The following is a 13046-nucleotide window of genomic DNA, read 5'->3' as shown; positions in this document are numbered from 1 at the left end:
ACCTCCACACCAGCTTCATCTGTCCCCACCGGCCCAGTGTGCCACACACGTAGGAGGGCAAGGCACACTGAAATGCTGCCTCTGGACAGGAAGAAGTTCTGGAAGTAGTGTGGGGGACAATGGTAGTGGGACACAAGGTTGGGGGTAAAGGGGTGCATCTTGTGGAGTCTATTGAGGGTGTTGGTGATTGTTGGGGGTTCTGGGAGTTTGTTGCGGTGTCTGGGAGTTTGTTGGGGGGACTGGGAGTTTGTTGGGGGACTGGGAGTTTGTTGGGGGGGTCTGGGAGTTTGTTGGGAGGTCTGGGAGGGGGGAGTGGGCACATTTTTGCTGTTGTAAATAATACACACGTTGTGATTAGAAAAATCCATGGCTAGACATTGTTATTTTTGTGTGCATCCATTTAATGTGTTACGGTGTTCAGTGGCCAACTCCCAACATTCCCTCTGTGCATGTCCACATTGGCCCAGTGTCCGACTGACACATGTCTTTCATAGTCCCTGCGGTTCAGAAGTATTCGTGAATTAGTGCATGGCGTACAGCATGGCCATCCCGTGCATCAAGTACTGGCATGGGGGCAACTTCACATCCGTCTCCATCCTCATAATCCTCACCCGGGCCATGCATGTCAATGTCAGGTGGCAGTGGTACATTTCTCCGGACGCACATGTTGTGCAGCATGACACAGGCCATGGTGATCTTTGCCACCTTCTCAGGCCTATATAGGAGTGCCCCACCAGACCTGCTGAGGCAGCGGAACCACGCCTTCAACAGGCCAAAGGTCTGCTCAATCACAACACGGGTATGGATGTGCACACAATTGTACTCCTCCTCATGGATGTTCTGCGGGTTCCGCACAGGGGTGAGTAGCCACGGCCTCAAGGGATATCCTCCATCACCTGCAAGCAGATACAAATAGGTGTGTGTCACTCTGAACTGCCACCTTCAGGGAGCACAGTCATGGCGGCAGCTATTTGGTGTGGGCATGCACATGTCCCTGTATGCATACAAAAATGTTACCTAGATGCAATCTATACTGTCATGAGGTGTGGTAGTCTGGATGGCGTTCAATAGATGATGCAGGGTGTAATCATGCATGCTGAGGCAGATGTACTGTGGTAGTGCAACAAGGTTTAGCCTCCAATTCATGGTGTTCATTCTTTTCTGTGCATGGTCACACTGACCACATTGCCACAGTTGCCATCCTGTTCATTCATGCATTGCTTGCCATCACCATGGTGGCCTGGTTGTGCCTCTTACTTGTTGTCATCGATATGCATTATTTGTTATGTGTGGCCCAGTGATGTGTCATGTACCATTTGACTGGTTCAGGTTAGGAGTGATTAGCTCTGCATGCATTCTCCAATCACCGTCTATTGCCACCCAGGTGCAGTACCCTCCCCCACCCAGGTGCAGTATGCCCCTCCCCCCTTATGCATCCCCACACATCAGTACCCCAACGCATTGCCATGGGACAGTTGTGCAACTCGCCAAGCAGCCAGGCATGTGGCCCAGCATGCCGCTCCATGTGACGGGGTAGCGTGGAGTTACACAGTACCATGGCATCATGTGTTGATCAGGGAAATCGGGCACAGCAATGTGACATGATCCTGCTGGAGTCACATACCATTTGCACATTGATGGAGTGGTATTGCTTGCGATTGCGGTACACCACCTCTATGGCATGGGGACCTACCAATTCCACATGGGTGCCGTCGAGTGAACCAACACAAGTGGGCATGCCTGCCCATGCATGGAAGCCTACTTTGGTGGCGGCTATCTCCTGGGCAGTCTGCGGTAGGTATATGTGGCTGCTTGCGTGCTTCAGGAGGGCACCCAGAACTTGGTTCACCATGCGTGAAAATAGTGGCTGTGAAATGCCATGCAGCTGGCCCACTGTGTGTTGGTAGGTACCTGTGGCCAGGCAGTGTAGCACAGACACCACCTTTAGTAGCGGGGGGATGGCAGTGCGTATTTCAATGAGGCTGGGAATGTCATTTTGTATTATGTCCACTATGGTGGTGATGGTGTCACGGACCAACCGGTACACGGTGTGGATCTGCTCAGGGGTTAGGTTAAAAGCGCTGGGTCTGGTGCGAGGGATTGGTGTTTGCCTACGAGGCACCGCTGCCTGCACTGGTGGTAATTGCTGGGCCTGTCTCACCCTCCTTCTCCTCCTGCGTCTCCTCTGTGCTGCCTGATGTTGCTGCTGTAGTTGCTGTTGTTGTTGCTGTTGTTGCTGTAGTTGTAGCAGTATGGGCATGTCCTCCAGCGCCATGATTTCAACAGCTAGTGGTAGTGTTGGAAGGGGTGTGGTGTGTGGGTGTGACTATTTTATACTGGGCCAGCCTCCATTGACTCCACCTGTGGGGATTGTGTGCACCTGTGGCAGTTGCCTTGTATCCTGATTGCTGTTTACGGGTGGTCCGCGATGCCTGTATGGCCGGCATTGTGCAACCCATGATTACCGGCTTCGCGATGCCGGTATTTGCATGTCCGCGTCGGTTGGGATTTCCCCCTATTACTGGAATGCCGGTATTTGCTCCTCGAAGGGGCGCGTGGACGCGCCTATGCCGCTATTAGCGGCGCCGTTATTTAGGGTGCCGCTAATACCGGGTTTTGGTGGTCGAAATACACCGGAGCGGTAAACGATTATTACCATACCGGCATCATTTTTGCCTTACCACCAACCTTGTAATGAGGCCCTATGTCTCTAAATGCATCAACATAGCTCCTTCTGGTTGGCTTAATTCTAGGAACATCTGTCCGGGTTCCCTGCGTAGACGAAAGTTCAGCAAGTCTTTTCCTCTCAGCAAGTATTATTCTCTCAACGAGTCCTTTAGGTATAAAAATGTCTCTCATAATCTTCATCTGGGATTTTCCTTTGGGACTTGTTGGGTCACTTTTCACTGGACCAGGTGTGTTGGCATGTATTAATTGGATAGGCTCAACCTCTATTTGCACCTTACTTTGCCTGATCCACCCACCCTATCTCCGGCATTTAAAAGTATTCTCTGAAACATGTGTTGTGTGTGACTGATTACTAACAACATCCATTTCAAGCTCAGGTGTTCTGTCATCTTTTCTTAGGACAGCAATAACTATGTAGGGTCTAGGCTGCCTTGTAGTTGCCACACGTATATCTTCCTTATGCTCAGGAAGATACACAGGAGTCTTAGCTCCAAATGCAGTTCTCACATTCTGTGAAAGCAATATGAATATAAAAACAATGCAGGTGTAGATGACACAAAGGTATGTCACCTTACAACATTTACTTCTTGGACAATATATGTGTCTGTCCTTGTGAGGCAACACAACATTGCTGTTAAAATTCCCCATCTCGATCATTTAATGACAAGGAAGAAAAAACATGTTTTAATGGTTCTGCATTGTAAATGGCTCCTGGTACCTGCTGTCTTGATCCAGTAACTCCTCCTTGATCAACCGTCTGCTTACTGGATGCTAAGAACAACATTATCTGTATGTTTGGAACCATTTTTTTATCTTCTTTTTTTTCCACAAATCGAGATGTAAATGTTCCTTTATCGTGAAGAAAAATGACCTCTCCAAGTCTATACAAGCTCTACTACATAGATCAGCTCTTAATCGATGCCTCGAATCTGCTTCTGTCCAGACAACATATGCTCTGTGATTTCTCTCAGAATAGATGCTCGCTTGAATGATGATTCCCTCCAAGATTACATTCAAATTTGCAGTGTTTCTAGGATCTCTCAGAAAGGTTACCACATCAGTGTCTCTTCCAACGAGATGCAGGTAGTCCTCAATTAGACAAAAGAACACCACAATGAATAGTCTATGTGCTGCATAGGCTGATGAGGGCATTTGTATTCTCCTCAGTGTACTCAAGTAACTTCACAAATTGTTCAGTGATGACTATAAGCAATCTCTGTATAATTTTCCCATTGTCAGGATCTCGAATGAAAGCTAGAATGTGGCAAGTTCTCCCCACCAGTGAAGGATAAGATTGCAACACCAACTGTTCCTAGAAAGGTCATTACTGGGTAACACCATACGTAGATCAAAATAAGAACTCAGTGTGGAAAGAATCAGGGTATTGTACCCTCTTCCAACTGCTATGTCCACGATAGAGTCTGGCATACTTCTCTTCTTATCAAGGCTTTTAAATATGCCTCAGTCCAAAGTCAGTATGCTACTGTGGCTTAAATAATGCAGATCTTTCCTTTACTCTGCAACTAGGATGCACAGAGTGTTCAAATGTTTTCTTTGACCCTTTTATGCATGGCTCAAAGGGAGTGTCCAAAGCCAAGTCACAGCCCAACTAAAATGTTCTTTTAATCATTCCACTTTACAGGTTATGTGTCCTTCTTCCCCGTCATAGATCTCGTCTGCACGTGCGGTGGTTTTCTTCCCCAATGATTGAGGCTTCTTCGTGGAGGGGTGTAGGCAGAGGAGTTTCTCCAGAGGATATCTTTATGTCCCCCAGGAATATCCAAGTGCGCCAACCCTGCAATTTGACAGCAAGTGGCTTTACGACCTCAATGACAAAAGGACCATTGAAACGGGGCTCGTCCCACTTTTTCAAAGTGTGGTCACGTACTAGGATAGAATATCCGGGGTATAGGGCCTCATTACGACCCAGGCGGAGGACCATGATGCTAATAGCACCATGGTCCATGCCGGTAACTTACCGACTCCGCCATGGAGAAAGGGGGAATTACCACCCTATTACAAGGTTGGTGGGTGGTAATTCCCCCTTCCTCCATGGCCCTTCCCCATTCCCATTTTTGCCCCATAGAGCTCAATGGGAATGGGGAAGGCGCTAAGTACGGTACCGCAAATTGCGGTACCATACTTAGCACCAAGGTCCCTTTGCGGGTCCCTACTTTAACGGCTGGTAAAAGCCCGCAAAACGGCCCGCAAAGGGACCTCGTAATCAGGCGCTAAGTGTTTAACGACGCCACAGCCTTTTACGGCGCCGTTAAATACTTAGCACCAGGGTCGTAATGAGGCCCATAGTTGGGGAAGACAAAATTCCTGAGGTTGGATTGTTGAAGCATCTCCTTCTGTGTTCTGTACTGCCCTACACCCTTGTCTCTGCAACTGAAATGAAAGAATAACTGGAAGTCATACAGTTCAATTCCAATCCTAGTTCTTCTGATGTCAGCTGAGCATCACTTCTAACTCTGGATGGAGGCATTAGGGGTGTTCTCATTTGCCTTCCTTTCATGATTTTATGAGGTGTAAGATGGTGGTCCGAACCTGGTTGGTTCCTGAATGCATATAATGCCAGTGGTTGGCAATGCAACCACCCTTTCTTCAGAGTAATCTTCAACTTGGCTATCCTTTTCTTTAACAGGCCGTTGAGCCTCTCACAGATCCCATTTCCTTGCAGATGTTATGGCGAAGAAAACTTGTGCTTTATACCAAGCAACAAGCTGATCTGTTCAAAAACTATATTGACAAAATGAGGACCATTATCCAACCTCACATACTCCCCATCTAGAAAACACTTCACGCACACAAAATGTGGCTGCACAGGTAGAGTCTGGGTGTGTGCATGGACCTGCTGCTATCCATGTTGAGAAAGGACATACCACAACAAGCAAACATCTATATCCATTACATACGTGTATCATGTCGATATGCAAGTGTTAAAAAGGGCCATTGGGTCTCAGAATGACTCCCCTAACTGTGCGCAGTGTATGCCCAGCTGTGAATTCTTGGCACACAATACAGTTTACCATAAAAAATGCAACATGTTCCATTCGGTTAGGTACGAACCATTCCTCAGCAATAGTTACAGCAAGATTCTCTCTAGTTGTATGCACAGGGTAGTGTAGCTGTTCCCGCACCACCCTTAATAAGGCTATAGCATCACTGGTTTACCAGTGCTGTCTTGTCACCACAATGCTTCAGAGGGGTTTAAAGAACACCCTCTTTGCGTATATAAATTATTTTCCTCTTGAGGGGCCTCCCCTTGGAGCTCCATTATCTGTGTTTTGGACATATGATTATATCCTTCAATTACAGTCATCATTACATTCATCCTTTCATTCACATCAAGGGTCTCAACATTCATCATCCCTATCTCTGTATTTGCTATGCGTTTGGCCTCCGCGTCTGTTGTTTGAATTCCGCGCGAGATAAAATCTGTCCCTTTGGTGTGAGCTGTGCATTTAATGACTGCTATGCCCACTGGGAGTTGTAGTGCCTTAATAAGCCTTTCCAATAAGGCTGAATGCTGCACTGGCGTGCCATCTGCTCGGTGGTAGCCCCTCCTTTTCCAACATGCTAATCCTGCGTGCACTGTTGACATCACATAGGTGGAGTCGCTGTACACTGTTACTTCCTGGTCGTCGTGGTTCTCGATCATGAGTATCAACGCCAATAATTCTGCAGCCTACGCTGAATAATGGGATGGCAATCGCGTACCATCGAGCTCCCAAAAATTCTCCATTAGCCGTGTGGTTTACTACTGCGGCACCTGTATACCTTTGTCCATCATTTTGATTGATCCTTGAAGACCTGTCAATAAACACAATCTCTCACCCTGCTAGTGCATTCTCCTTTACTCTAGGGATTTCATCATAGAGCTCTTCATAGTTTGCGCAATCATGTATGGGTTATCCTTCTGTGATTGGCTCAGCTATAAATATAGCTGGATTCACTATTTTAAATTGAACTATTTTGATTGCTGGATTTGATATAACTACCTCATAGGCAGAGGCCCTTTGAGAAGTTAACGTACCTTTCAGTTTTTCTAAAATGGTGAATAATGCATGTTCAACAAATAATGTCATGGAGCATCCCATCACTATACTTGTAGCCTTTTCTATGGCGAACACGGCGGCTGCCAAGCTTTGTTCGCATTGGAAATTACCTCTCATTACAGAGATTAAGATTCCACTGTAATATGCAAGGGGCTTGTACCCCAACGTGGTTCTCTGTGTGAGTACTGCTGTCATAAAAGTGCCATCTGTATGTGTGAATAAAAATAATTCCTCTGTATAATTCGGGATCCCTAAAACTGGGGCCGTGCATATTTATTTTTTCAATTCATCAACCCCTTTGTCCATTGCCTCAGTCCACACAATTCTTTCTTGCGTTGCATGTGCTTTTTTCAAAGCTTGTAAGAGAGGCCTTGTATATGAGCTGTAGTAACATACCCATGCTCTGACATAATTACATAGTCCCAAAAAGCTCTGCATCTGTTTTATCGTATGTGGTTTAGCTGTTTTTAAAAAGGCCTCAGCTCTTTCTTGGGTGCCCTTTTTTCCCCCCATGTGAAATCAATTGACCTATGTACAACACATCTTGTTGACAATATTGTGACTTTTCCTTGTCAACCTTATATCCTTTGTCAGCAAGTATAATCATCAGCTGAACAGAATCACATCTGCACTCTTCCTCTGTGGTGCTGCAAACTAAAATGTCATCTACGTATTGCAGCACAACATTTTCTAAGACAATATTGTTCAAGCCCAACTGGAGGACTCTGTTGAAAATGGATGGAGACTCACAGTACCCCTGAGGCAACCGAGTGCTTTTCAAGCACACTTGTCTGAAAGTAAACAATGTCAAATCTTGTGAGTCTTTGTGCAATGGGATTGAGAAAAACAAATTTTTCAAATCAATCACTGTGAAATATCGTGCATCAACAGGTATATTACATAGAATTGTAAACGGGTTCGGGACTAAAGGAAACTAAGCCTCTACAATTTGGTTTATTGGGCGAAGGTCTTGGATTAAACGCCACGAAGCCCCCTTCGATTTTTTGATAGGGTACATTGACGTATTACACGATGACTCTGATGTCACTAAGATACCTTGGTCCATCATGGCGGAAATTTTCTTGAAAATGACTTCATCTGCCTCTCGAGAAAATAGATATTTTCGTGCTTGAGGTTAAATTGCTCCTGGTTTTAATTAAATCTTCACTTCCCCAAACCCCTTTAATAAGCCTACGTCATAGAGGCCAGTGGTCCATAATGAAACTGGCACATTCGCCATGTCTTCATCAAAATATTCAGGACGCTTCTGTGCTAACAACATTGTCTGCTGAACTTCTCTCTTAATTTCCTATACCTGATAGGTAATGCTCACCTCAAATACCACAAAATCATCAGATAAATAATCTCCAAACAATTCCTCATCCGTGACATCAGTCACTCTGCAGCCATCCACGATGGCAATTATTGTGCTCATTGTCTACCCTTATCATCATTTCCATCAAGTAAAGCCACATTTCCTCGGACTATGGCTGCTTTTATGTCTAAAGGAATAATGTGCCCCCCTCTTCATCAATGGGTATCTGAGGCCTAACTAGAAACTCACCTGGTATCCTCATGGTTCTACCCACTAAGTCTGGTAGCCAGGTTAGCAGAATGTGTATCGCATAGTAGAAAACCTCGGGCTCAAGTGGTATCGCTCTTGGAGCTATCTGCCCTGTGAATGCCATGATCATTTTGCACATGTTTAAATAATGCATTCCCGGTGTTGAGCACATTATGCCTTTGTCAGTTAATGAAATGGTCATATTCATTTTCGTCATTAAATCTCGTCCCAGTATATTAACAGGTGTTTGTCTTGAATATAGAAATGGCACCTTCAGTCGCATTCTCCTGTTAATTCTTTGGTGAAAGGAACTCAACTAGTTACTCCTGTAAAACCCTGAGTATTCATTGCATTGCCAGACATTAAAAATGTGCCCTCTCGCATACAAGAGCGCATTGCACCCATGTCCACTAAGAATGAAAAAGCTTTGCCGCCTATATTTATGTCTATCTTCGGTTCCTCCTGAGGATTCAGTGTTATAGATAGGACTGAACACATCATATCTCCCGGGGAGCTGTCCAATTGTAGGTTCGGTCTCACTCCGTCACTAGTGAATGGATTCCCTCCATCAACGGTAATGCCTCCTATTCTGTGAGTCATTGGCGGTTCTGTGTTTGTGTTCTGCTGAAGTTGAATAGGGAATTGCTGCGATTGTCCTTGCGATTCATTATCTGTGATTTGCTGTGGTTGCAAACTTTGCTGCGCTCTCGGCGCTTGCTGCTGCACTGTTTGATTTTGTTCAACTCCATCCCCACTCTGCTGCGAATATGCAGGTGGATTTAACATGCCCCCTCTTAAAAACTGGTCATTCTGCACCATCCCTTGGCTTCTACACATAGGAGCGAAGTGCCCTGTCATTCCACATGTCCAACATATAGGCAATGGTCTCCGCATCTACCCATATTGCATATTCTGATTATCATTTTGCATATTCTGAAAACCTCCCTGATTATTCTGCCAATTCCCTTGATTACCTTGCCAACCTCCTCCTCGATATACCCTTCTTCGTGGAGCATATCCACTATTTGTCTGATCAAACTGTCTTTGGATATTCACCTGTGGAATGTTCATTGTCTTTTGTGAATTTGAACCACCTACGCTAGTCAGCATTGCCCCTTCAATGGCGTACTTGGACAGTTTTTTCTGTAACAATTTTGCTTCCTCACCTTTTCGCGTATCGTCTTTTTTCGATTCTTTTCCTGCAGGAGTCTGCAGTAATGTGCAATGGTTAACTGGTTTTCTGACCATGGTTTGTCTTCTATACCCACTAATTTCTTGAGCTGCTTCTATACTTGCTTTGGCATCCATTGGCACAATATATGATAGAATACAGGTATAGATTTCCACCAAGCCTCGTGAGTCTTGAGCGTCCAGGCATCTTGGAAATTTTGAATGTAAACTAACAGATCATCTCCTCCTTCATCTTTTTTGTCATTATAGCTCCAATATCGGACATGTCCGGATACAGTACTCGTATTGCTTTCAAAACTGCTGCTCTGCAGTTATTGAATGGTGCTCCATCGTGCACGGTGTTAACTGTAGTCACACCAGGGTTGCCTGCCCGTGTCCATATGTCATCAGCTCTATCATCAAGTATGGTGATTAGAAGACCTTTAATATCCCCTAGAGCGAACATATTCCTTCCTGTCATTTTCCAGCGCCGGAATTTAAACTCAGAAGTTTGCACCTTAAATTATCTCTGTCCATTTTAGGCCATGGTATGAAAAGCTGCCTGGCCCCTTCTTTTTATAACAAAGGAAATTGTGACCCCCCAAATTCATTCTCGTCTCTCATCATTTGTCTATCTATTGCCGGGGTAATATTCCCACATCGTTGTCTACCTGGCAATGATCTTAACCTGCTTACATAGGGCGGAGACTCCCATATCTGACTGAGGTGTTGCCCCTTATGACGGTCTGACTGTGTCAGTGGCTGTGATGCCTTAGACACAGGTATTTTTAAATCCGACCTTCTAAATCCCTTATCCAGAGGCAAACATACCTCTGGACCACATACATTATTTCTCTCTTCCCCCTGGAAGGTTTCCTTTTCTTCGTCTGACATTTCCTGTACCCCACTCGTGAAACCTCTCTCTTCTTCATTTTTATTTAGAGTCAGTCTGTCTAAAGACAGCTCCTTGTGTCTCGTACTACATAAGGCTTCCTCTGTGTCATACAACTAAGTGCTCTCAAGACAATAATGTTTTCCCTTCCTTTGTGATTCTTTATGGGCTTGCATTCCATGGTATACTTTATCGATCGCATCCCCAATACTCCTCGAGTCAAACTCGTCTTCTAGATTTGCTCTAGACGTGCCTGTTAATGACTCCAACTCAGGAAAAAAATCCTCTATATCTTCCCATGCTACCTGTGGATTGGGATTTCTTACTTCCCTTTCCAAATAATCAAGATTGTGTGCTCTCTGTCTTCTTTTACGTTCCATATCCTCATCAAATTCTCTACATTTTCTCACTTCCTCTCTCTGTCTTTCTCTTTCCTTTTCATATCCCTTTTGTTCATATGCCCTTCGTATCTCCTCATCCCTTCGTCTCTGTATTATGTTCTCTCTTATCCTTTGGTCTTCTACTTCTATTTTTCCTTTCTAGCCTATCCTGTTCAACAGCTGTTCTTTGTCTATTGTCATGTTTTCTTTGCTCTTCTGCCCTCTCCTGTTCTTTAGCTTGCTCATCTTGATATAACTGTTCTCATCTTTGTCTATCTTTTCTTTTCGCTCCTTCATCTTTCAATTGTTCCTCTCTTTCTTTGTCTTTCCTGTCTTGTTCGTCTTGATCTCCTCTTTGTCTTACATTCTTGATGCCTTTACATCGAGTTTAAGTAAAATTTAACCTTCCATCCATTTGTTCTGTAAGAGCGCTAACTCATCAGTTTTATCCTTGTCTCCCTTCCATCTCTTTATTTCTCTCCTTATCCCTAGAGATGTGCTTGCTCAATCACTTCTCTCCTTATCGTGTCTCTCCTTGTCCCTCAGGACTTTGAAGGTTATATCTTTCTCTGTATCTTTCTCTGGACCCTCGTCACTACTTTGCATAGGTGACTCATATGATGGATTGCTATATTTCCCTTGCTGCTTTAAGTTCACTTAATGGGTGTAACCAATCGTCTTTCTTAGTTTCGTCTTTTATTTCAGACGGGGTGGACGGAGCAGAAGGCTCCTTACCCCCTCTTTGCATACATTGAGTATCCAATCTAAAGGAGGCTCCTCCTCCTTTTCTTGTTGATATATTTTCCAAAGCTCTAGACTCACTAGGGGCTTTTCTAGCTTTTTCCCTGTGTACGTTGCATGTGCTGCAGGACAGCCTTTGATAATGATCCGCCTTGTGGCCATGGCATAAACATTTTATCTGTGGTTCCTTAAACCCATTCTGCACTGTATTTTTTAAGCTTAAGCGCATGTTTCGGCAGCTGTTTGCAAAGATGCACTAATGGACTAACCTCTTTTTAAATACATCTCAATCAAAATACAATATGAGCGATCACCAATCGTCGTTACTTTAATCTAGCTAAAAACAACCATCAAAATACAATTTTAAAACAATCAATTTCCGTGTTCTCAACTTCACGCTTCTTTATTTGAAAATGTTTTTTTCAGTTATGATGTCATCTCACCTCTCACTCAAAAACGGCAGACTTTACCAGTTACATGTACTATTTACAATCTTAAGATTCGTCTTGCCCTCTAAATTTTGCTCTGATTGGAACTTAAACCTATTCCTTTAGGACCGTCTTTAACCATTCCCGTCTCCTATATGTCCCACTAAGGGGCTCTGAATTAAGGTTTCTGCTAACACTCTTTAAAACTTAGGAACAGGGCGTATCCTCTTATCTTGGCCTCACTCACGACTATTCTTCTTTATATATTGCTCGGCCACACTCAAGTGAATATCTTGTGTCCCATATACATATATATTACATTCTTACTCTTATGTTATACTTTATCCCACCTCCCTCTGTTACTCTCTGTTATTTATTATACATGTATTCCTTTGCCAACTCTTTAGTCTATTTACTCACTGTTCACATGTTTTTCTTCTTCGGTTCCTCAGGATCACCGCCTTCGTTACTGCCTCTTTGAGCTTCTATTCGTCCTTGCAAGGCTTTTGAATATACACCATCCACTATCTCCTCTGACTCTCCTTACTTCATAAAAAAACTGGGCTCTTATACCCAAAATCGCTGCCGCGTTGACCTGCGTCATTACCAACGTCATCCTACGTGGCAAACAACAAAAACCTAACAGAGGGTGTGATTGGGTCTAAGTGTATTTCTAAGTATAGGCTCAATATCTGTATAGAGCAGTGGATGAAGGCGATAGGGTACTTAATATCAGGTGGGGCAACTAAGCCCTCCCCTAAATATGGCCACTATGAACGTCACTAAATGAACAGCGTCCCATTGGCTACACAAGCTATAGGACCCTTAATTACATAGTCCTCTATAATTGGTTAGCTTCTAACCCCCGTCAGTACTTTTCCACCTATGTCTAGCAACATGCAGATTGAACAACCAGGACAAGCTTGTCCTAGCACCAGCTTCCCACCAATTAGCATATCATATCATCAATCATCACCTCCATGGTCCAGTGTCAATTAGTGCTCTGAAGTTTGCCTTGAGTTTGTACTGTGTTCTGAGAATTTTTAAGGAGCATGGGCACAGCCAGCTTTACTGCATAGGTGTGACCATCTTGCTTGTCCAACTTCCCTCTATCACGTGACT

Source organism: Ambystoma mexicanum, chromosome 10 (genome assembly GCF_040938575.1).
Source record: "Ambystoma mexicanum isolate Mex_15411 chromosome 10, UKY_AmexF1_1, whole genome shotgun sequence".
In the NCBI taxonomy this organism is placed as follows: Eukaryota; Metazoa; Chordata; class Amphibia; order Caudata; family Ambystomatidae; genus Ambystoma; species Ambystoma mexicanum.
Note: the sequence above shows the minus strand (reverse complement) of the source record.